Source organism: Larus michahellis, chromosome 6 (assembly GCF_964199755.1).
Source record: "Larus michahellis chromosome 6, bLarMic1.1, whole genome shotgun sequence".
Taxonomy (NCBI): Eukaryota; Metazoa; Chordata; class Aves; order Charadriiformes; family Laridae; genus Larus; species Larus michahellis.
In genome coordinates, this window is record NC_133901.1 from 18879860 (window position 1) to 18905083 (window position 25224).

At 44.1% G+C, this 25224-nt stretch overlaps 1 protein-coding gene across 3 annotated transcripts in view; it reads right to left on the reverse strand.

Moving 5' to 3' along the window:
* PIK3CB (phosphatidylinositol-4,5-bisphosphate 3-kinase catalytic subunit beta) overlaps positions 1-25224 on the reverse strand; it is a 112496-nt gene that overhangs the window by 82518 nt on the left and 4754 nt on the right. The window contains exons 1-2 of one of the 3 annotated variants that reach the window (XM_074593225.1): positions 21648-21724; positions 954-1126 (exon numbers count right to left, since the gene is read on the reverse strand). The gene's annotated coding sequence lies outside the window, so the exon portion shown is untranslated. Of the gene's footprint in view, positions 1-31; positions 148-953; positions 1127-21647; positions 21725-25224 lie in introns of those variants that run through there. The other 2 variants (XM_074593226.1, XM_074593227.1) reach the window with 2 other exon arrangements.

Consider the following 25224-nt stretch of genomic DNA (forward strand, 5'->3'; position numbering starts at 1 on the left):
GGCTCCGGCCGCCCGACCGCACAACACCCACCTGCCGCCGCCGTCCCCCGCGCCGTCCCCAGCCAGCGCGGCGGCGCCGGCGCTCGCGGGGAGCCCGCTCCCTCAGGCCGCCACCGGCGAGGGCCGCGCCGCGCTGCCGCCTCCGCGGGCACGGAGGGGGAGCCGCGGGTTACCTAGGCGATCGCTTCGCCCTCGGGCCCCGCCCCGCCCCCTCGGCGCGGCCTGCCAATCCGCGCGCAGCTTTCAGTATCAAACGGCGGGCGGCGGCCAATGGCGCCGCGCGGCCCCGCCCCGCCCGGGCGCTCCCGGGTCCCCGCTCCCGCCGCGGCCGGGGGTGGCGGCGAGCGGCCGCAGGGCCCGGCCCCGGGCGGCGGCGTGGGACGGACCAGCCGCTTGCTAAAGCTTAAAAGAAGCTATCAAAGAGAAGGAAGGTAGAACGTAACCGGTAATGAAACAACTTTTGCACGCAGCTAGTCCCGTCCCCACCCGCCGGGATCAGCAGTAACACTCCTTCTGCCTTTAACGAACAGAGGGCAAGGCACAGCGTGTCCTTGTACACATTCAAAAAGAGTATGATCATATTATGCATATTTTATCATCCCTATGCCAATAATCATGCTGTATTATTAGCCTTGTCTATTTTTCTCTATTCATTTTTCCAGTTATTCCAGTTTTGAAAATAGAAAGATGGATGGATTCACTTCCTCATCGACTCCACTTACTCAAGGCACTAATGATTCATTAAATTCGGATTAGAAAACATCTAGGGGATGTTTAGGTGTTTGTTCCAAAGCAACCAACCACAACACGGATTGACTGGAAGTGTATGGGAAGGACAACAATCTCCCCACTTATTTCAGCAAATGGGATTTTTGCACAAAGGCTGAGCACGCAACGCAACATCTAGGCAAATCTCAGTGGAAGGGCAGAAGTCAAGGAGAAACGTTGCCTACCACCCGTCAGCTGTCTTCACAGCCCATCTGTTGGGTGTACCAATTAACAGTTCCCCTTCCTGCTTTTAACCAGTTCTTTTAAGGCCACTCAGTACTACGGGCATTGTCTCTGAAGGTCCTGCTGCTGCTTCACACCGCAGGAGTGTGGTAACTTCACTTGACTTCCCTTCTTCCTGGAAAAGGAAAAAAAAAAAAGCCAATAGATTTCAAATGAAAGTAACTGGTTTATCAGGCAAGTGTACAGATCATGCAAAGACAGTATCATCTTTATGGATTGTGTCCTATTAATAGAGTTTAGTTCAGCACATTGAGCCACTTGTCTGTTTTGTTTAAAGTTTACATTGCTACTGAAACATATTTCTGAAAAATAAGGCATTAATGAAATCCAGTAGTGCACAAAGTCCCAGCTACGAAATTTTCAAACCATTCTACTACTTGTGGTTTTGACATTAAATATTCCAGATAGTCTTGACCTAGATATTCAAACCTTGGCTCGCTAGCTGGCCTCACTGATGATAAATGGGTTTGTGCCTGGAAAGGCTAGATAATGTTTGTTGGTTGGTTGTTTGTTGGTTTTTTTTTTTAGAAAAAGAGCTATTTACTCTGGATCTTGCAACATGAGATGGTTGTTCTACAAGACCCAGTGCAGTCTTTGTAAAGTGTAAGTCAACTATGATGTGAGTCATTTACTAGACTGAGCAGAGGGCTACAATTCAGAATCTTCAAAGTCTGTTTACTGCACTGACATCTTTTCAATTGAATACTGACACCTTCAAGCATCTGTGATGCATAAAGCCCCAAGCATTTAAAAATTGTCTTGTATAGACAATTTCTGCTGTATCTATGAACACACTTCAATGAAATCTGCCCACAGAGTTTTCTGTAGGGTTGTAATCCCTGACTTCAAATTTCCTTTCCATTTTGGGTTTGAATGCCTCCAAATACAACATTAGTACTTAGCAGTGGGAGTAAAGAGATCTCAATCAGTAATTATCAACATATTTCAGATTATAGTTGCTAAACTTGCATGATATTCATGTTCTTGTCACGCATGGTGTTGTTATGGACAGCGTGTGCGATATGGAACTTCTCTTGAAACATCTTAAAGAAATGTTTTTATACCCTACGTGGCAGTGAAAAAAACCCAGACTTTAAATATAATTTTAATTTTCAATTTCCTTATCTTTAGATTCTCTTCCTACCCCCCTTCACAAAGCAACAAATGTTCTATTATTCTCCCCCCCCGGGCTATTGTTACATGTGTTCTCAGTATAACAAAAGGGTTTTGTCTAAAAAGGCTGTATCTGAGTCATGTCTTCTCATGTGAAGCAGCTGTACACCTAGGGCACATTCTTGGTCACTTGAAAATGTGTCATTTTCAGCATTCTGGGTTTACATTATTTTAGCCCTGTGTCACTGCAGTGATCAGAAGAAAGAAACTAATGCTCAAGTTGTCTACGTATCTGCAGACATCTCAGAACCGTGTCTGCAGACCCGGGCAGAGGGAGAAAGAACATGCAAGCGGAAAAGCCATGTGAAGGATGTTTGGCCTAAAGTACAAAAAGCTGGTCTGAAAAAAATTCAAGTTAGTAAATCTAAGGGACAATGATCCAGAACACAGCCAAGTACTGGGCAGAGGATGCTCAGAAATCATTTATTACAAAACTTAAATGCTTATAGCGACTTGCTAGTGTCTGATACTGTGACACAATGGCAACATCTACAAACAAGCAGCTTTGGGTAGTTAATGCACAAGAAGGTTTTGTGGTGAATACAGAATAACACGAGGATCTCTCATGAGTATTTCTTTTCTTAAAAAAAAAAAAAGTTATATTCAAAACTGCACGAGCAATGGTAGAGAGAATAAAGGTTACTCTACACTGCATGGTCAGCGTGCTGCCTACTGTCACCCAAATAAAAGGCTTTAGAACATCTTGCATATGAAAAATAACATGACAGTCTCCTAAGTAGCCACTAGAGGAAAGCCAGTTTGGACTGTAATATTCAAAAAATAGCTTATCCGGAATTAACAAAACTTTCATTTCCAATTCTAAGTCCTTCTTTCATCTATCAAAAAAAACCCCATGTCCCCAGTAGCCTAAGGCAGTAAGTTGTTAGCATTTGGGGGACACAATCTCTTGTTAGTCACTGAAATTTAAGAGGTGTTAATAACCAAGCGAGTAATTTTGGTGTGACTATTTCAAGCCATATGTTTACACAAAATAAATCACAAGAATAACAGGTTTAACTGTCAAAGTCTATGCTGAATTTCCTAAAAGGGAAATACTAAGAGATTTCCAAAGAATTCTGTATGCTAAAAGTATGTTCACTAAGTCTACACATAATTTCATGCACTAGGTTAAAGCACTACAACACATAAAAATGACGTGATAGAGAAGATACGGCATGTGGCTAGCATGATCCTGTACCAGCCCCAGCTGATAAATAAAAGCTGCCCTACAGGACTGGACCTTCCCCATCTCCGCAGATGTGAGACCACTCCGTGCAATCAAAGCTGGCCATTGCCATTGGGGCCTCTCAGGGTGCACTGATAAAGTGCTAATTGCATGGTGCAAAACTCAGCGTAACACACTAGCTCGATTTTGTAAGCTTACCATTCCCTCAAAGGTGTTCTGCACAGTACGTTGGTGCCTTTTCCTGCGCTTGCACCAGCGTGTGTGTCTATAATAAGCTTCTCTTTGTTCCCCACACTGACTTCGGTGAAGGGGGAGGCAGTGCCAAATAATGGACTGAGTGACATTCAGTACCAGACTGCAAATGCAGATGTCAGACAAAACGGATGCTGAATTTGGCTAATGAAGCTACAGCCTGCAGCAAGAACAAGCAGCTTTTAACAGTGCTTTGCTAAACCAAGTTATTTAATATGTGTAAAACTCAGTGGAAACTCTATAGCATATGTACAGGAGCCAGAGAGGCAAACCGCTCTGTTATCTACAGCAGCGCCTCAAAGAGCCAGCAGCACTGATACCCAAATATTCACCACCCTGGCACATCACTGTTCGGTTCCCCCAACTGAGTTCAGTGTCTCTCATTTTAAAATTTTAAGCCTAACTTAAGTGACGTAAAGCCAGTTGAAATAGAGGGCCTCTTCCTCATACTCCCTGGCCCCCCCCGGCCGCCGTACCACACCAGAAGTACCAGCACGACAGCTGATTCAGCCGGCAGGGCAGACCCAGCCCTGCTGGGAGGGAGCGGGCTCAGCTCCTTCCCCTTTTCCCCGCTCAGGCAAGCTGTGGGAGCTGGTGTGCAGCAGCAGATCCAAGCTGGAGAGAGGCCTTCACCCACCAAAGCGCTGGAGCACCGGCTTTGCTGGTGATCCCACAGAACATGACTGCTTCTCTCGGGTTCCCTAAATCTGGAGGAACTGGAAAGGAGAGCCCCTCCGTACTGAGGCTGCAAGTGTGCCGTCAGAACTGGGAGCCGAACCCTCCTCCCTGCTCTGTAAATCCACACCTAGACACCACAGTGTCATATTGCTCCCAAATCACAGAAACTCCACTATCGGGAGCTCCTAGGCGGACACTTTTAACTGATGGCATTCTCAATCAATTTATGACGATTCTATTGTAATAAAGCAGCATATTTTTTTTTTTATATCACTTATCTGTAGAGGAACTGGTTGAAAGTAGTTGTGACTATACTATAGCAAATGGATATGTAGTTGCTTATTTTCTGCACCTGCTCATGGCAAACAGAGGCTTCTGCGTATGGGTGCTCTTTACAAGACAGCTTGTTCATAAGGTATGTGGACATCCATCTTATATCAGCCATGGAGATCAAAAAAATTGCTCAGAGTTAGAAAGACTTTACAAAGCTCAACAGCATCCTGAAGTGGCCGTCTGACTTTGCTGCTACGTCCTCCCTTTATATATAAATATCACTACACAGTTTCTCATTTGTCCAGTTTCCTAACAGAGCTTTTGCAAGAATAGTTCCATTCATCAATCCAAAAGCACATCTTTCATCAAAAGCATCTTGAATAGCTAGTGCCTAATAGAACCAGGACTTTTGTCCATGCGTATCCTCACACACCACCAGGCGAGTCTCCCCTCAGCTATTATCTCCTCTGCCCACTTTATGGGTCTGACCTCATACCCAATATTAATGTATTTTTGTAATAAGAAGCAGCACTGCATTGTTAGAATTGCCAGTTTTTCAGATGAGGCACTGAGTTCCCTTGTGTTATTTCTGCTGAGTTTTCTAATCAAATATAAAGATCCCATGACACATTTTGGCTAAAAGTAGGGCACAGCCGGCTTATTTATTCTTTTACTAAAAATAGGCTTCAATGTCCAGCAGGTTGTAATGTGTTAGACAGCACTTCAAGTGTAATAGCTGCTGTACCTGCCTCGATACAGCTATACTACCAGTTCATCTTTGCAACATGCTAATGATGGAAAGCAAGCATCAGGCTTCACAATTACTTTAGTAGCTCCATTTTGCTAAAATGCCTACCAGGATTCGGCTGTCTAACAACGGAAGAGGCAATAAAGTACCTTCTCATCCTTACAGGAGGAGTTTCTGACACCCTTCCAAGCTCAGCACAGCATGTTTCACATCTCTTGGGTTAATGTGTATTACTATTCTCAGCCAGAGGCAAAGACTAGGAAGAGATTCATTACGGGAACTGGAACACAAATGGTTTAAAGAAACCTGTATCTCTCTCATCTTCTTTACAGATTTATTTTCTAGCTGGCCTTTTTGTTATGGCTATTCTGATAACAGAACAGATGTTAACAACTGTGCAAATGAATAATGATCATGAATACTATTGAGTCTATCACTCTCTTTAATGACTATGGATATGAAATACACCATATTATTTCTGCATTTGGCCTTGTAGAAGACTTCCAATGGATGTTTTGTCAAGTTTGCTTAGAGGAGCTCATTGTCCAGTCACAACGGTTTAAGTTGGGGTTTGCAAAACTTCATTTTGTGTAGAACTGCCATAAGACAGAAAACACAGAGTCTTCAGCCCCTAAATTACACTGATGTAGTTACCCTTTGAGTCAATACATTTACTGACCTGCAGCACACAGTGAGCATCACTTCTGAATTTGGTCATGTGCCATTTGCGAACCATGAAAGACTTGCTCAAAAACAAATCTTTCTTTATCTCGCACAAGTTATGTCATGTGCAAACCAAAGAAAAAGATAAAAACAAATGTGAAATATTACTGCTACCATAAAACACAGGTACTGCATTAACACTTCACTAGCCCATGGAAAAACATGATCACTGTAATCTCATTGATTATTATACACTGCTAGAGAGCTTGTACGTCTGTATCTATCTATACCTACATATCAGGGCAAACGGAAAACGTTCATGTGAAATTTTAAAAATCAGTAAGCACAAGAAAAATAACAGATGCTACATGCAACAGCATTCCTCTAAAAACATCAAGTCTTAGCTACAAAGGGACTATTATTTTGAATCACTATTTCAAATCTCAGATTTGAATTTCTTCCCTCTGGAAAAACTGTTACAATTTTAATACTACTTATGAGTTTCTATTTTTAAAAGGACTATCAAAAATACATATATCTAGCAGTTAGGCATTCAAAAGGTATTTATAGATTTCATATTAAGGATGTCTCAAGTGTCTAATACTAATTTATGAGCATGTAATCATATCAACGTTTCTTTTGCTATAAAACTATTCTTCTACACTAAGATGAGCGCAAACAGTCGCTAGGACACACCAAAAGCAGTGAGAACCAAAAATATTCAGTGCTCTGCTGGAACAAACAGAAACACCTTCATGTCATGGTTTTATTAATTTAACTTCCCATGATCAGGAGCCCCAAGTCCCACCCTCGGAAAAACCAGCACTCTGACACATTTCAGAACAGCACCCACAAATTGTTCCCAATGGGCACGGCAGGAGAGGTTCTGGGGATACTCCTAAAACACCAGTACATAGTTTGAAGCAACGCATCGCACAACCTTTTGTTGCTGAACAATCCAGTCATCCTGAATCGAGAAGACTCATGTTATTTCTAGGAATTACATTTTAGACAGTTTCTTCGAGCTCCATATGCATCATCTTCATTTTTAGTCCTCAGTAGCAAATATTACTAAATCTGGCCAGATGCCATTAAAAAAAAAAAGAAACAAAACAAAACAATGTTGCAGCATAAGGGGAAAAGCATATTATTATTACTTTCGAAAGTAACAAATTAAGCCTGCCTTGCCATTTTGGAAACTCCAGGTTTTGTGCTAAATTGCTTTTTACAACAATGTTTCCAGGTATTGATCAACCAAATCAAAATATGTGTCTCTTTCACCCACTCTGTCTGGCAATCTATCACAACAAGTCTGAAAGCTTCATTTATATGACTCACACGCCTTTAGATTAAACTACTATGCAAATGATGCCAAGTCTCTATTTATCATAGCTTTGTCAGCGAAACAAATCATTCAGCAGGTGAATCATGAAATTACTGTCTGTGCGGACGCTAAGTAAACACAGAGGGAAGCGGAGAGATGCCAGCTTAACTTCACGCTTCCCAATCTATTTCTCCTTCCCAGCTCCTTCGCTGTATCACTGTGACAGTGCTAATACAAGCAGACAAACTCTTCTGGCCTTTTTCTCACCATTTGGCTGCAGTTCAGAAAGTCCTCCAGACACACAAGGGAAACTGAAGCACACGTGTCCGTGGTTTGCTCAGGAGAGAGCACTTGCTCCGTACACCTCTGAGAGGGAAAGCGGGGTTTCACTTCCAACTTGGGAAGTGCATCCATTTAAACGGCTCCACCACCTAGCGTGTGGCTCTCCTGCTTGGAGGGGGCTCATAGAGAGGTTTTGTTGCAATTCTGCTCTGCAGTGGAGAAAAACTGACAGGATATCACTGCTCAGAGAAGGGCTAGCCATCTGGACAAGGTTAGGTCACCTTTGCAAGAGAACACATTCCAGCAGTTCACAAAAATGTGGCTGAAGAGCTTTTTTTTATTATTATTATTATTCCTGGCACATACCTCACTGCCAAAGAAGGTAGCTAAGCTCAGAAAAATATTCCATGGGGAGCAAACAAATTCTTCTGCAAAGCCATTCCTCCCTGCTCCACCCCAGCTGACATTACACAAGTGGAATAATGCATGTCAAGGTATTAAGTAACACGTAAACATTTCCAGTAAATATTTCTGCTGCAGGCCTTGGCTTAACTGGTATTGCTTCCCTCTGTGATAGTGGAAAAACGACTTCCTGGGTTCTTCTGCACCTAAAGCTTAATATTAATGAAGCATTTCCTACCAATTACTGACTGGAATCTTCCTCCTCCCCTATCTCCCAATATAGATTTTAAAACCCTTGACAACTTACCCAATGAAGCCTTACTCAGAGATGTCCTTCTCTGAAAGCCTCTGATTAGCCCTATAGCCTACGCAAAGGGGTAACCTGACGTCCCAAAAATATTACAGTTCTGGTAATACATTTATGAGCAAACAACAAATTCTAATGGGAAACAAGCTGGGTTCTTCTCATACCACCAAAGATGTTTCCTAGGAACCCCTGGCTTCCCATCGTGAATTGTCCAACAATATTCCCCACACACATACTCCCTCACGATTTTCAGATTATGTATTTTCACATAGTTTTTCCCAAGGGTGTGAGAGCAGAGTGCTGGGAAGTCACAGTCCTTTTCAATCTGGTAGAGGAAATCCCCTCAGAATTTAATATAGCTTTAGGCACGTGTTCTGTTTGCACAGCATATGCCAGTAATTCCTTCTCCTTTACTGTCTATGACACTCCACAACAGGGGCAAATGCAGCTCCGAGCCAACTAACCAAAAGGGGACCTGCTTAGGGCTAAAACATCGCTGGGATGAAGATGGCCTTTTGAATCACCTCCACGAGACTGAGAACCATTAATCCCAAAGGAGAACTGCCCAAGGAAATTTCTGGGATTTTCCATTGGAATTTGTACTTTCCCAAAAAGTTTTCTGTAGGAGAGACTGACCTAGGGCCAAGTATCTGAGGAACTCCCAGGAAACACCACCAAATTCCGCTCTGAAAAGCGCTTGGGCAAGAACTTTGAAGAGAGCTCTCAAGTAGGAAGGTAAAGTCATGCATTTTCTATCACTTTTTCCAAGTCTACATTATTTCTTTTAATGTCTGTTAGCTGCACAGGGCTCACAGTTGTGGTGTTCTCCTTTGCATAAGTGAATCGTTTTCCTGGCAATCAAACTTGCAGCCCAGCTGAGGACACGACACCAGCAGCGCTAAACATTACTCAGAACCAAGGGTCTCGCTCATGCTGAAAAACGTTGTTCAGTACACAAAGATGCCTGAAAAGGAAAAAGCTCAACTGAGCTTCCAAGCTGAAAGCATGGCAAACTAACGCTGGGTTTTAATGTGGTTTTGATAGGAGTTCATAAGCAACGGCGCGCAAGGAAACCTCTGGCACAAGACATAAGAACATCCAAAGAACAGGAGATTAATAACCTGTTTTGATGTTTACTGATCATGTGGCTCTAATACAACTTTTTGGAAGACTGTCTTAAAGTGAAATTAGTTTACCTGGGCTTCCTTATTGAGTTACAAGAAGACTACTCCCAGAGACAATCTGCCATTAGTAAGAAACGTGCTCCTGTTTGGGCAATATACGGAAAGCACAAATACCAGAGAACAACCTCCTCCAAGCCCTCTCTTTCCCCCTGCTTACAGCAGTGGCCTTTTTTGCCTCATCTCCTACATCTGGATGAGAAGTATCGGGTTAGCGATACTGAGTATCGCAGCTCCCACCCCAAGGCCACCAGCTCTTGGGAGGCTTCCCACCTCTATGATAAGTAAGCACCGGTACCAGTGACTGCTCAAAGAAAATAAAACAGAGGGAAACAGAAATTATGGCCACCATGGCAAAATCAGACCACAGTAATGTGAAAAGTTGCTGCTGTGGGCCTATTTTTATGTCTGGGCTGATCCGGACAGGCACAAAGCAAAAACCATGCCAGAAAGAGCCTGTCCTGCTCAGAAAATTGTTTCCAGCAACGCAGCAATGAGTTAATGATTGCATTACAGCTATCACAGGAATGCCAGGGCTCAGTGAGGAATGTTTTGAAGAAAGGTTTTTGAATGCTACTTCCCTGCTGCTTTTAGTTCCTTCACAGAAGAGGAACTATTGGAAAGACCAAACCATCCGCAGACACCTTTGGAGAAAGCTTTGGCTAGCCACTGCTGCTTTCCTAAGAAAGAGTAACTCACTGCATTCTTTATTATTCTTTATACTGTGAAATAACCTTCTTTTTGGTGAAAGACTAATGAAACCACTGATTTCCAGACTTCTAAGAACAGTACTGCTAGGGCTGAGCGGACTCTCAGAAAGACCAGTGGCTTCTAGAACTTCTCAAGAAATTATATTCAACTGAAAAGCTGTGTATTTTTCAGCCAGGGCACTGAGGGTACTGAACTTCACATATAAGCTCCCTCCCTATACAGGGAGGAATGTGATGACAGCAAAGGAAATGCATTTGCACTCTCCTTTTTCCCCTCCACCCACCCACCACCAGCATACCTGTCTACCCACACACCTGTATCCCACCATACCTGTCTACCCACACATCTGTATCCTTACTACCACATGCTAACTCACAGAGCTTCGAACAGAGGACTCTGGCAAGCCAATTTCAGCTGCAGTGATCCATATCTTAAACTGCAGCGAACTGTTAAAGCAAAGCAGCGATGTAACACCATTAAAGGAGAGCACACTGCCTTTAGCCATCCCATGGAAATCCAACAGCGTTTCTAACGCCACCATACAACTGCTACAAACACAGAATAATTTAGACTGAAACTTCAAATGCATCCTTACCTTGTCATTAAACTCTATTTAAATGTTTTTTGCCAACTACGACTTCCAGTTAGGGTCAATCAATTATCGTGTGGACTAGAGGGGTGTTTCATAATGGCAAAAAGGTGCCAAGTATCAGCCTTCGCGCACTTTAAAAATGCCATCTTTGTTCTCGAGCACCATTAACAACAAACAGATCCAGTACCTAGAACAGCCACTATACAGCAAAAGAAATCTTCTCTACAGTAGTGAAAAAGAAGTCTCTATTTGTGAAATATTGCCTGTTAAATTAACAAAAAACATCCTGTGCCAACTTCTTCATGCAACATATCCAAAATAACCTCTTAAAACACTATAATTTAACATTAGTGCTTTCCTCTAATAATTTAAGTTAAAGATGCATGCTTAACCTTTAAACCTTGACTCTAATGCTAAATATTCCTTTGAGAAAAAGTCTTGAGTGAAGCATTAGAGACATGTGCACCTCATCTCTTCTAACCTTCGTCGCATTTCAAAGTACCATTTTTCACAGAAATACGTTAAAAAGAAATATAAGTAGATGTGGAAAACGAGGTGCCATTACAGGATGTCAGGTTTTCTATCAAAGAATATGCCATTACACTTTGTGGCTTAATCACTTTACACAAACCTAAGTATTGATGATGCTCAGCTAAATTACCATTTACCATAAACATACCTTGAAAAACTAAGCATGATTTTCTTTTGTTGTTTCCCCCCAAGGACAGCTGAGGGAACAGACATGCAGTTCTATAGCAGCTTGGCCACATGAACTCTGTTAAAAACCTGATTATTTCAAGTTGAGAAGGATCAGGTGATAACCTCCCTCAAAAGATGAAAAAATATGCATAGCCCCTAATTAGTGTCTGATAAAGAAGCGGGGCTGTGGCACTGTGCAAACCCTGAATTAGAATAATAGCGTGGGGAGACTCAACAAAAGATGCTTTGTGTTTCTCATTACAGCCAGTAATAACTCCTCCGGGGGGCTGCCCCTTCCAGCACTGTAAGCACGCACAATATTGTACTAGCGTCATTCCGCTTTTCCACACCCTGTTAAAATACACCTGAAAGGCGCTTTTGTAGCGCAGCCGAGAAGGACAAACCAGTGTCCCATTCTACGCATCCTGCCTGAAACAGAGCATTTTGAAATAAATCCTTCTGGGCAGACTCTGCATAAATCAGACTCGCAGTAAGATAACTCTGGAGATAATATTCAAGCACAGGCGTTCAGAGAGCGCACGCAAGTTTTACCTGTGGCACTACCTGCAGACTGTCGGAAACCGCAGCTGTCCCAACGCTGCTCCTCCCCATCTCTATGCTGAAAATGAGTTCTCTCTTCTACCTGCATTTCCTACTGCTGGCAACAACACGCTGCTGCAGCCCGTACACATCATCAATTCACTCAGTAGCAAACAACTAATCTGCACATTAGCAAAGTGCCTTGCGTTTAGCAAATGATGGCACGCAAACGCATTAGGATTAGATTTAAGTTTACCAAAGTCAGAAGACTACAAATGACTGCCTGTATAACGAGTTTACTGCCAGTTCTGCATTACTGCGGTTGCTTCATTCGGGTTCTTTGACAGGTAGTGAGATACCAAGTATCTTAATTAGCGATCAGCCTCTTTAACGCGCAGAAAAACACAATTTGTTTCACTCTCTGGGTCTGTAATGATCGATTCCACATATCCACACACGTAACCTCACACACACGAGCAATCCTGCCAAGTTCAATTGTCTTTCCAAACCAGTCTGTGCTCGGCACAAGTCAGGTTCTGTACATTTTGCCCTTTTCCAATTCATCCCATTTGTTTATAACCTTTCCATCTATTGACTATGATTTTCCAAGGTTTCAAATTCACCTTTTTCCTTCCAGTTTTTCCTATCTGATGTACATTGTAATGATATTAAGGGGAAATTTATTAAAGAACTAGCTTAACTCAATTTCTTTCCACAGTGTTTCTCCAAACTGGCTGGCTGAGTGTGACCTTTTCAAAGATACTTGGCAGAAGCCTGTCATTTGTCAAGTTATTTTTCCAGTTTTTGTCAGGGTGAGTTTTCAAACCAGTATCAAATTATTTTTGCTACATCAGATCAAAAAATACTCTCTAGCTGAGCAGACATCTTTTAGTCTAACTCCTTAAAACTGCATGAGACAGTACGCAGTGGAAAAAACACACGTAAGTCTGGTTTGTGGCCAAAATTCCACCTAGACATAGAGCAGGAGGGGGAGAAAAATGACATCTCTTGAACAGTATTTCCCAAGCGTTTGTTAAGAATTATTTTCTTTCTTAATCTCAAATCAACAGCAGTCTCAAATCCACAGTGCCAGATCTGGGCTTGATGAGATCTGTTGAAAACATAATGGGACAACATCTCATTCTGCTGCCCTGCCATCTCCAATAAGCTGTGTGTCGATGGCACACGCAGAAAAAGTTGCTTATTTCTCACAACTGTTATTAATCTCCGATTGGTGTGTTGGTTCCGGATGCTAGGGTGGAATCAGGAGACCAGTTCAAATATCTTCTTACAGTTGCCGCTAAATTGTAACTATTTTAAAAGATTGAGCATGACAGGTCAGAGAGAGGAACAAAGAGTTTTATTCATGGAAAATCCTACTAGCCTTCAAAGCAAGTCATATGAGAGATATATGAATACATATATTTTTATAGCTCTTGCCTAAATTAGAAATAAAATCTCAGTGTCCCTCATGAACTCCTTCCCTTCTCACTCTCCTATTCATTTTGGATGATACACTGTCCCTTTTCTTTTTTTTACTCCTCTTATCCCTTCTTGTCCCTTGTCTCCGCTCTTCCCATCCTACTGCATCTTGACTTCACCTTCACTTCTAACCACATGTTGGGTTCAGAGATGTGACGCACTGAGTTCTGGCATTCTGGAAATCTGGCAATTCCCAGCTACCTTCCCATCTTGCCTCCCCCAAACAAGCCATTAATAAAAAGCACAGGAGGATAAACCAAAAAACAAACAGCAAGACTTCAGACTGCTTAAAATTATGGTGTTCTCTGTCCTGAGGGTTCCCAGTTAAAAGCAAAGGGATCAAACTACACTGGCAGAAGGCAGTAACAGATGCAGCTTAAACTGTCTAGGATCATTTTTAACATTTTAGTTCTAGAAAGTACGCAGAAACCTTAACTACACGACTGTGGCAGAAATCCCAAGGGACGGGGCTGCCTTCTCAGGGCGCACCTGAACTCCTCAGCCTCGCTGCAGGTTCTGGCTCAGTTATTTTCTCTCAACCAGCCTGTCTGTGCCTCCCCGTAACTGTCTGAAAAGAACTGTAGTAACAGAATACTCAATAATAGGACTTACGCTTGCTTGTATTTCAGACGTGAAGAGAATAAGAACATCCTGCGTGTGCCATGTGCTTCTGTTGCTGCAGTGCATTTTCACAAATCCGTAGAACCTCAGAGAAAGAAAGTACTTTTGGCCGGCAGCCTCAGCGCTGGTTGCCCACAGCACCTCTGCCACCCTCCACTGCCCGGGAACCCGAGCGTCCCTGGGAAGCTCCGGCTAGCCAAGGCAGACAACCAAGCTTTGGGCAGAACCATGTGGAAAGTCTTCTTTCTGGTTCACTTATCACCATGACGTGTTTCAGAAAACAAGCCCAGCGTACATCCCCGCTGCTTCACTTCACAGGTATCTCACCTGCCTCCTAGGTCCTGCTTTGGTTCAGAAGGCTTTGGTGCTGCCTTCTTTATATATTATGTCCTCAACCCACTACGAAAGGCAGACAGTCTTGCAGCCACTACCAGCCCCTTCAGCTTCCTCAGACACTGGTACAGCAACGCTAACGGCACTGCGGTTCTGACAGTGCATCTCTAGGGGACGAGGACAAGCGGTGCACATGCACCCAAATGTCAATATTCATACAACGCTTTAGGTTGGAAGGGACCTAAAGATCACCTAGTTGCAACCCCCCCTGCCCTGGGCAGGGACACCTCCCACTAGACCAGGTTGCTCAAAGCCCCATCCAGCCTGGCCTGGAACACCTCCAGGGATGGGGCAGCCACAGCTTCTCTGGGCAACCTGGGCCAGGGGCTCATCACCCTCAGAGTGAAAAATTTCTTCCTGATATCTAATCTAAATGTACCCTCTTCCAGCTTGAAGCCATTACCCCTTGTCCTATCACTGCACATCCTTGTGAAAGGTCCCTCCCCATCTCTCCTGTAGGGCCCCTTCAGGTACTGGAAGGGGCTCTAAGGTTTCCCCAGAGCCTTCTCTTCTCCAGGCTGAACAAGCCCAACTCTCTCAGCCTGTCCTCATAGCAGAGGTGCACCAGCCCTCTGAGCATCTTCATGGCCCTCCTCTGGACCTGCTCCATCAAACTGAATGGTAGCCCCGCACATAAGGGATGATATCCCAACAAAATAAATAATCCAATGATATCCCAACAAAATGAATACAAAGCCAGAATCTAGCTCTCCTAAGCAAGCTATGTTCAAATATACTGCATAATAAAGCAAGAAATATGTCAATTTAACATGGTAGACACGAATGAGAAAAACTGTCAGAGGCCAAATTAACTAGGAAAAAGGCCATTTCCTCTCCCTCTGACTTTTGGAACTGGACCAGGACAAGCTAACTGGGTGAGGCAGAAGTGCTGGCCGTTCAACCAGCTGAAGGGGAGAGAGGGCAGAAAAAAAAAAAAAAAAAAGAAAATGATTGAAAACTGTTTCCACACGAATCCTTAGGGCCATCCAAACTGGGCAGTCTGTTAGAAACCACTTCTGTGCAGTTCCAGAATTAAAGTTTTGAAGTCAACCAGGGCACTCATTTTCTGAGATGTAGTAAAATACAGATAGCAACTTTTGACTTTGAAAGAGGAGATAATGAGAGAGAAAGGCAAACTTCCAGCTGGATGAAAAACTCTGGCTACACAGACAACAACCTCTAAAAGAGGCAGCTACTCAGATTTACATCCATGTAACAGAACAGAATTTAAAGCAGGCAGTTAGGTATCCCTAAATGCTACCAACTGCTTTATTGGTAGATATAAACAACTTTACAGCCTCAGAAGATTGCAATCTCCGTTGCCATACAGGAAAGGAAAATCGTTTCTTTTAGAGGAACTCAGAGTTGCTCAACAAAATTAATCTTCTAAAACAGGAAATCCCTGCCAACACAGGTGGAACTATAATACACTGGCTGTGCAGCTGGGGAACATGAAAAATGGGATTTCCGTGTTTCCATCTCACCCACCAAAACCAAAGCACAAATACTGTAGGTAAAATATGCAGCTGAACGATATGGGGGAAAAAAACCAAACCCACAATCAAGTAGAAAAGTTGAAAGGAGGACTGTAAAAGTGACTTAAGTCATCCATAAGAAAGTTCACTACAGTATTAACTGAGGTTTGAAGCTACCATCACTTTGAGAGCTTAGGTATGGGGCAAAGGAAATTCATCTGAACCTGTACTTTAGGAAACAGTTAAAAGGACACTTTGCGGACTTCTGAGGGCATCTGCAGTCCTGAAGGAGCCCTGTAATGCGTACTGACAACACCAGCTCCTCTCGGCCATCTCTTTGTTCTCTATAATTGCTATTTTGAAATACAGTTTACATTGTTACTTGCTGGACCACATCACAAAAGATGACTAGCAGGATAGACATTTCTTTGCCATTGAAATGTTACTTGGGTTAAAAGTCAAGACAAGAAATAGACATTCCTTTTTAATATTCACTTGTCTGCAGCATTTTAATTGGGAAGGCAGGTAGGAAAAAGGGAAACAAGCAGTTATTTACATTGCTTCACATTTCTGTGTTTCTAATTGGAAGCAAAAAGAGTGAGGGACACGCGGAGATGATGCGTGGCATCACTGTAGGTATGCCCTGCACTTCGTTTTGAGCACTGAGGCTCCATTTACAAGTTCAGCTAAGGATAAACAAGGTTTCTTCATGACAGCTTATTTCAAGTTCCACAAAGCCATTTGTACCAAAAGACCAACAGAGCATAGATTTCAGTGGAACTAAAAAAAAAAAAAAAAAAAAAAGTGGTGTCTACAATGCAAACAACTAACACAAATAGCAGCACCAAAGCTTTGTTTAGGCTAGGGAAAGTTCAGTAAGTCACTGATAAGGAGCTGTGAGGGTGGGATACCGAAGGGTACATTTCATCAGAAGAGTAGCGCCTCATTATAAAACACCCTGAGTACTTCTAACCATACGAAGTGACCCTCACTCATCTGATGCCTCAAAACGAGTAACTAAACCAAGAGCAGATTAACTTCCTTTAACTACAGGCATATCATCACCACACCCGCTCACTGAGGGAAGAGATAAAGGTATTTACTATTAATAAAAATAACGCGGGAGGGGCACAACCTTCCCCCCCCCCCCTTTTCCTACAGATACACACAAGTATCTCTCTATTTAGGCTATTAGAGGGCTGACTTTTTGCACACACGCATTTCAGTCAATATAATAAATGGGTATTCACACTGTTGTGTTACTTTCTCATGAATTTATGTTTTATTCCTCCATTTTCAAAGGCCATTGAATGCACGGGATACTTGACTAGTCAATATAGTATGGTACCGCACAGCAAATGCATGCTTGGAAATGACGTGAACACCTGCAATGGAGGCAGGAAAATGAGTAAGATTACATAGCTGGTCTTTTGTTTCAACCTGCTTACTAGTTTCAGCAAGAAACTAATATATATTCACCAAAACAAATGTCCATCAAAGCCACAAAAGCAATTTAATGCTTACAAGCGTGCTGACAATATTACGTCAGAGCTGTGAGTAACCCGCCAAGGGGGGCTGTAGGTAGATCAGAAGTGCAAGCTGGTCCAAAATATACGTATCTTCTTCACCAACATCAAGTCCATTCTCAGTCCAGCCTCTGCGATTCAGGCTGCTACACTCAATATTGAAAGGAAATAGATAGGAACAATTGGAAAACATTTTTCCTCCTGGCCATATTGGTGAGGGAAGGTGTTTAATTGAAGAAAACAAAAATTATCCCATGATTTAACAGACCCGTTCTTCCTCTTAAAATGAACTGCTAAGTCACAGAACAGCACGTAAACTAACTTCACAGTGTTGAGATAATGTCATCATGTTTTGCTTTCTACAAGATGCAATTAAAGGCCTGGTTTTGGTCACTATATTAAGTAAGGTGGAAAACTGTATTTTAAATAAAGAGCTCTCCTAAATTCCTGGCAAATTACAAGGTTTAGGTCAGCTCTAGAAGGAATTTGTGTCAGCCAGAAAAGGGCACCTCCGTGAAAGATTAATAATGAAAACCAACCTCTTTAAAAAGTAGAAGTAATGCTTGTTGAATTTATCATCACCTGCAAGACTGGTTATGTTAATAATCCTTCACATTATGCCAAGTAGACGGAAAATAATTAATAGTTCACAAACAATCTTCCCACAGAAGTTTCAGTGCCAGTGTTGTTTTGACTGATTACAATAAATAAAAACAATATAATCACAAATATTAAGGCCTTGAATGCAAATTCCTTATATCTGAGGAACTTTAATGAAAAATAATAATAAAGCTATCTCTCTCAGCATTACCCTATCAAGGGTAATTGGGTTCCTGGATCACCCTGTCACTGGGGAATTTCGGTCTCACTGTTCACAACTCTTTGCTAAAGTCCATTCTGTTCACAAAATGGAGACGCTGATTCGATGTATACACCCAGGGGGGGTCCCAGCACGGGGCTCTGGTGAGTTGCTGCAAACACTTAGGAGTCAGAGGGTGAGAACCAGAGTACCGTGATGCCTTCAAAAAACCCCAGAGCTTAGCTGATGTGATATTTAGGGGGTGCTCATTAAATCCTGAAGGCTACCCGTCTCACTGCGCAAGCTTTTTCCTCCTCTTGTCTGAAGTAGCTGCAAAACAATGGTCAATTGGTAACGTGTCTCAAGCCGGCAATGGGGAATGTCTGCAAGGACACGGGGCTGTGAGGGAGGATGAAGAGGAAGGGAAGGAAATGGAGAATAATGCAAAAGATGGAAGTGAGGAAGGTCAGAAGGTTGTTTATACATTTACAATATCTCTAAAATAAAGTCACACCCCAGAGAGATGCAGGTGGCAAACTGATCTCATCAGAAAAACCACAATGGTTCAGAGAGCAAGGTTCATTTTTGCCAAGGATCCTGTTTGCAGCACTGCTCGTAACCAGATGTGGCAGAGGAAGGTTCCCAGCCACACTGTCTGACAGACTTAAACGTGATTCCTGGGGAACAGGCCAGAAAAGTTTTGCTAAAATTCACCACTAAGTTAGAGGAATGTTACGCAAGGCAGAAAATAAGATCCGCTATTCAGAACACAGCATCAACGGTGATAAAATTTGGAACCTGCTCACGACATTTTTCCCTGAAAACAGCACTTGGTACAGCACACAGCATCCCAGCAGAACTCCCAGGTCCTAAAAACTTCCATAGATGCCTCAAAAGTGTGGAAAATAAACCTGACTACTCATGGCTCTGTTAGCCTAGGAACTAGGCAACTAGTGGACAAACAGAACACAATCCACCAAGGCATGAAAGGCATGAGTATTACCACATACACCACATGGGCTTCTGGAGGAAAGCGTAGAGATTTATACATTCCACCTACTCTTTGGGAAGAAAGTGCCACACCGGGATGACGTGGCAGTCAGCGTTTCACTCATGGATGCTGTCAAGGCGAGAAGCGGACAAGATCGACTGCATTCATTTCTCATCCCTCCATTAATATTGGATCTTAATAACTGATGCCAGGGGCTGCTCAAAAAAATCCCTTCGTGATGTTTTTCTACTGAAAATTGTGGCTTTCTTCAGGGAAAGAACAAAAGCTTTCCACTAAAAGCACTCACTCTCTCCAGTATTTTATTTCTAAAAACACAAGATCTACTACTATCTTCTGCTTTTCAACAAAAACTTGGGTATGAAGCGGTGCCTCCCTGGAGCTGTGGTTCCGTCGCCCTGGCCGCAGCCGCCAGAGCACACCTCCCACGAGGCGGTATGAGAGCACACAAAGTGGGGACGGACGATGACACAACTGGGCAGAGACAGCCCAGCCAGGGAGGCCAGTCTGCAGTTGAGGCAAAGCTATCAACCAAAAGTATTCAAAACTTTAAAAAAAAAAAACAAAAACCAAAAAACAACACATATATACTGCAAGTTTTGGCAAAAGTAATACGCTTTGCTTTAAAATTTTCAGCAAAATAATGTATTTGGGGATCAGGTCTGTTCATCACCATTTTCTGGGACCCTTGAAGCTGCCACTGCTGAAGATGGAGCTAATTACACCAGGACACAGGAGGCCCCAATAGTAGAAGCCATAGCCAGCATTGCCAGACTCTTCCCATTTTTGGGAATTGCAAGTATTTTGCTGTTCCTCCTCCATTTCTTCCCCTCCTCAAGCATCTTGGCTCCAGTACCTGTCCACCCTTGAGTGCCAAAAGGAGCTAAGCTCACCAGGGAATGTTGTGCATCGCCCTGACAACGTCAAAGATTAACTCACTGATCTTTGTCTTTAATGTACAAAAAACTATTACGGGAACATCACAATCAAACATTTAACATAGATCCTGATCCCAGGGCAATGGATAGCCCGGATGCCTCAGTAGCTGTCTGAGTCTCTTACCAGACGTAATGACTGCACACATATGTGTGGGCAATCAAGGCTCTGCTCTTATCAGACCCCTCCCAGTCTGCTCATGCTTTAACAGGTCATCGACTCAAACAACCTCCCGCATGTTGCAATTGCCAGTAAAATACAATAGCCTGAAACTGAAAATACCTCCGGTCTACCAAGAATCCAATCTGAGGGACAAACTCGCTGATAATTCTGAGCCCAGCTTCTACAATGAGACACGGATTGTCTCAGCGCTCCAAGTGAGCAGCTTAATTGGCATAGAAAAACAGGGTGATTAATCACAGCTAAGGAAAACACCTTGCTACAGAAGACAGGCAACATTAATACTTTACATCATTAAAAAGATTTGAGGTTACCATTCAGGACAGCACACGTGGAAAACATTTAAGGAAAAAAAGATGAAATGTTGTTTAATTGGTGAATTCTTCCCATTAACGCCCTAAACGGTTTGACACACGCTGGCAGGCAGGAGACGTTAGCCTCAGACACGCTGCCAGCCACACTTCCCCACTCCCGGCAGCTGCCAGACCTTCCTGGGGTTTGCAAGTTTCCCTATTAGAGGCCTGTTCCCATTGCTTTTCGGTAAATTAGCCTCTGTACTCATGTCTCCTTGGCTTTTGATTCTTTTAAGTCTTCCTCACCCCCCCCCCCCCCGGGTTTCTTTTTGATACAGCAGCATCATCTGATCTTTTTCAATCTCAACCCCACTTCTCATCCCCTCCCCCGCGAAAATGGGAAGAGACCCCAGAAGCACCTCCAGGGAGGGGGGATCCCCCTCCTGGGGACGCACCACCGTGAAGGGCTGGGAAGCCGCGCAACCAGCATCCACCAAGTGGGACACAGGAGCTTCTCACAAAACGCGAAAGCCCCAGGCGCCAGCGAGAGGGAGGGGACCGCACCAGAGCCCAGGCAGGCAGGAGCCAGGAAGGAGCCGGCTGTCAGTACGCCGGAGCAGGGAGGAGCTGGGCTCTCCCGCCGCAGAAGCCGGTGCCCGGCTGGGCGCAGCCAGGGCAGGGGACCAGGCTGTCCCGCTCCCTCAGCCCGGGCTCTTCCTCAGCGCCGTCCCTGCGATCCTCCGCCGAGGAGGGCTCCGTAACTTCGCTGGGGAGGGAACCCAGGCGGGGAGGAGAGCCGCCCGCCGCGCCCGGCTCTCGCAGCCCGCCCCACGGCTCCCAGTCCTGGGAAGGGGTCGGGGGGAAGGTAAAAAAAAACTGAAACAAAGAAGAAAGAAGACCCGCTGTCCTACCCGGCTGCGCTGGCGGCCCCGCGGCTCCCGCAGGCTCGCATCGACAGGGCGTCCCCGGCAGCGCTGCCCCGCAGCCCGCCCCGCCCCGCGGCCGCCGCCTCTTCCTCCTCCTCCTCGGCCCGGCCCCGAGCCAAGCCACGTTTAGACACTGGGTATTTCGGGCTGCAGCGGGGCTGCCGGCACCCTGCTCCCCACAGGGGCCTCGGGCCAGGTCCTTGGGGTTGGTTTTTTTCCAGGTATTAGCACTTTTTTGAAGCGGCGCTGCCTGCCCAGAGCATCCCAGGGCCAAAGGAGCCCCGGCGGGCCACCGCCGTGCACAGGTGCCCCAGGGCAAGTTAGTTACCTCTGCCCTGGGCAGAAGAGCAGGTCAGCCCCCAAAGTTTACAAGCGTGATTTTTTTTTCAGGCATGACTCTACACTTGGCAATGAAACACTGAGTCATGCTAAATGCTACCCAGCTATCCCTCACTCACTGCCCCTTTAACGCCTTCCCACAGGAAAGGTGATTATTGCAATAAAATCTGCTGGTTCATTGCACACCAGTTGCCAGTTGCCCCCTGAGGAACTGGCTGTAAAGTACCAGGTGATACCAATGGGGGATGCAGGGCCCAGGTCTGCCACAGCCAACCGAGGTCATCCTTGCCATCTAGCCACCCATCCACGGTGCCTGCCTTCCTCACAAACGTCACATGTGCCACAGAAACTCACACAGAAGCCCCCCAGCTGACACACTGGCCATCCCACAGGCACCCCCCTGCAAGACCAGAGGATGCTCTGGCCTGCCCGAGCCAGCACAGTGCTGCCACACATTTTTCAGGCACCAGCAGAAACCAGCTACCCACAGCCGACACGGACATCTTGCTAACCTCCAGCCATCAAAACACCTTCACTCAAAGCACTCTCCTCCACACTTCAGTAGCATCTTGTGCCAACCTTCACCAGCAACACAGCCAACGGGTTTTGGGTCACTGCTTGTGAGATGATGTTTTAATAAGTCAAAACCTGTAACTTCAGGTGTGATGTTCACAGATGTGCAAACCCAGTCATCACATTTGGCAACGTGTCAGGTGGTAGAGCACAAAGCTCTGCTGGTGGGGGCTGCAGGCTGTATTTGGTGGGAAGGCTAGGGGTGTTTGCTCGGAGACATGAGGGTGTTAGAGCTAAAAGGAGGACAGTAAGCAGCCCCCACAGAAGGGTTAGCCTCCATCGCTGAGACCAAAGGCAAACATAGCATCTCAGAAAAGCCCAAATACAAAAAACGCCCTAGCAGGAGGCCTGGAACATCCCACAAGGCAAGTTCAACCTCGTATTCCTCTTTTATTGGCTGTCATAAGCAGTGAGAATGTGTTTGTCAGCAGAGGAACTTGATTTAATGGTCTCTTGTAAATTTTAGTACTTGAAGAAAGGTTTAATACAAATTTTCAAACCTACAAAGTTGGAATATATGCAAAAATGTGCAACATTATATTTTTGAAGCCTGACATTCTTTTAGTGGGCAATAAGTTGCAATGAACAGCAGCAACTCCAAACCCTCTCCTACAGCTGTGCTGGTCACAAATAGGGGTCTGAGCAGGCAGGAATGACAATGTCACAGAACAAAAGAACCCAAAGCAGCCTTCAGCTGGAGCTTCCTTTCCCAGGCTCCTCTGGAGCCTATGCTCATGGTTTGCTTTGCAAATCCTCAGTGCCAGAGCTCTTCCCCCCTGCCCCAGCCCCTGAAATTTCATCTGGCATAAACCCACACCACAAGAAGACACCACCTTCCTTTGCCCACTCGTGTTGCTCTCTGCATCACCCCCTCCGTTCCACTGTTGCAAGTTTCTTTCCCACAGGACAAATGGGACAACAGAACTAATCCAGGTAAAACAGAACTTTTTGCTTCTTGTGACTTCTTAACAACTGCCTTCTTAAAGGAAAAATAATATATCCTCTCGATTTCTCTCATCATCGAAGAGGCAGTACTCACTTCTGTATCTGGAAGTAGTCATTTAATAATCTAAATTCAGCCACCCAACCTAACACCTATGTAAATCAACAGCAGATGTGACAAAGACCCTATAAACAGCTAAGAAGGAACAACCAGGAGAAACAATTTCAGTCAGGACCTAACAAAGTGCTTTCCACCAGGACGTCTCAGAGACTGCCGGTGCTTTTGAGTTTATATCTGCATCAGAATTGACACATTCTGAGTGAGGCATATATATAATTCTCCATAACCGACTTCTGACAGCACTTCACCAGCAGCTTTTGTGGCATCTGCAGGTTAAACCAAACTTTGGACTCTGCTTCCTTCCGACACCCTGGTATGGCCACCTATGCCAAGGGAGATAGTGTGTCAACTTAAAAATCCCAGAGAACAATCAGCAGCAAAGGCACTGCTGGCTCCAGTTCTTCACTGAACATCCCTAAGACAGCTCCTTAATCCAAACTTCCAATTTCCTCCCACAGAGCATGGCTAATATTTCACTTCTTCCACCCTCCATCAGCTGTCCCTGCGCAGCTGATGCTCCCCAAGTCAGGCTGTTCCCCATGCACTGAACACAGCTACGGCACCTAAGCATCGCCTGAAAGGGTAAAAATAATTACTAAGGTACTGCAGAGACAAGTCTGACTTGCTCCGTTTCTTGCCCTTGCTGTGAAGAAATCTTATTTTGAATGTCCACTAGCATAGTTGGATTTTTCAGGCCGCAGACAGCTTGTCTGCCCAGCCTAATTTACATACTCCTGACCACAGTTTCATCTCACCTAGTTGTCACTTATCAGCGTATTTAGCATTCTTCAGATCCTGACAATCCATGCTTCTCCCTCACCACTTCCCAGGATCTTTGTGTTCTTGTCATTATCTAGTGTTGCCTTTTACTCTTCATGCTTTTTCCTTTTACTGTTGTCTCTCATTACACACCTTGAGGAGGGTTTCCTGGAAGAAAAAGGCTTACCGAAAAAGGTCTTGCCTCACTATCTGAGCAAGTAAAGGAGCCAGGAGCTATTTACATATTTTCTGATAAGCAGTGAGAATGTCCTGATGGTCCTGTAAAGTCCACAAGGAATTGGCTCTGTGTTCTTCCTTATTTCTTGCTTGTCTATGCTTGCCCAATTCTAATCAACTAACAGTATTAAACATACTTTTACATATTGCTATAACAGTATTTGGAGGAAAAAGCAGTATCGTAGTCTTGAATTTAGCCATTAAAGAGATGATATTGCCAATACTTAGCATTTAAAAATCATGCAAATTACTTTAAGAGTATGACTTTTTCATATTAATTACCAGTTAATTTCTGCCTGAATTATTAGGTTACAGCTGCATCTCATTTCTAGTTTTTTTCATGCAACATTAGGGCAAAAATTATATTTTATCATATATTATTAATTTAAATTCTTTACTTTTTTATAAGGACTACGGTTGGGGGGTTGGGGTTTTTGTTTATTTGTTTTTGTTGTTTGTTTGTTTTTTTTTTTTTTAAGGTTGATGTTTTCTTTTATTAACATAACTTTAAAGATCTGGAATCTTACAAGAAACCCCAAAACCAGAAATCACCCCGCTCACACACTCAGAGCAGAAGATGTGCTAAGACTC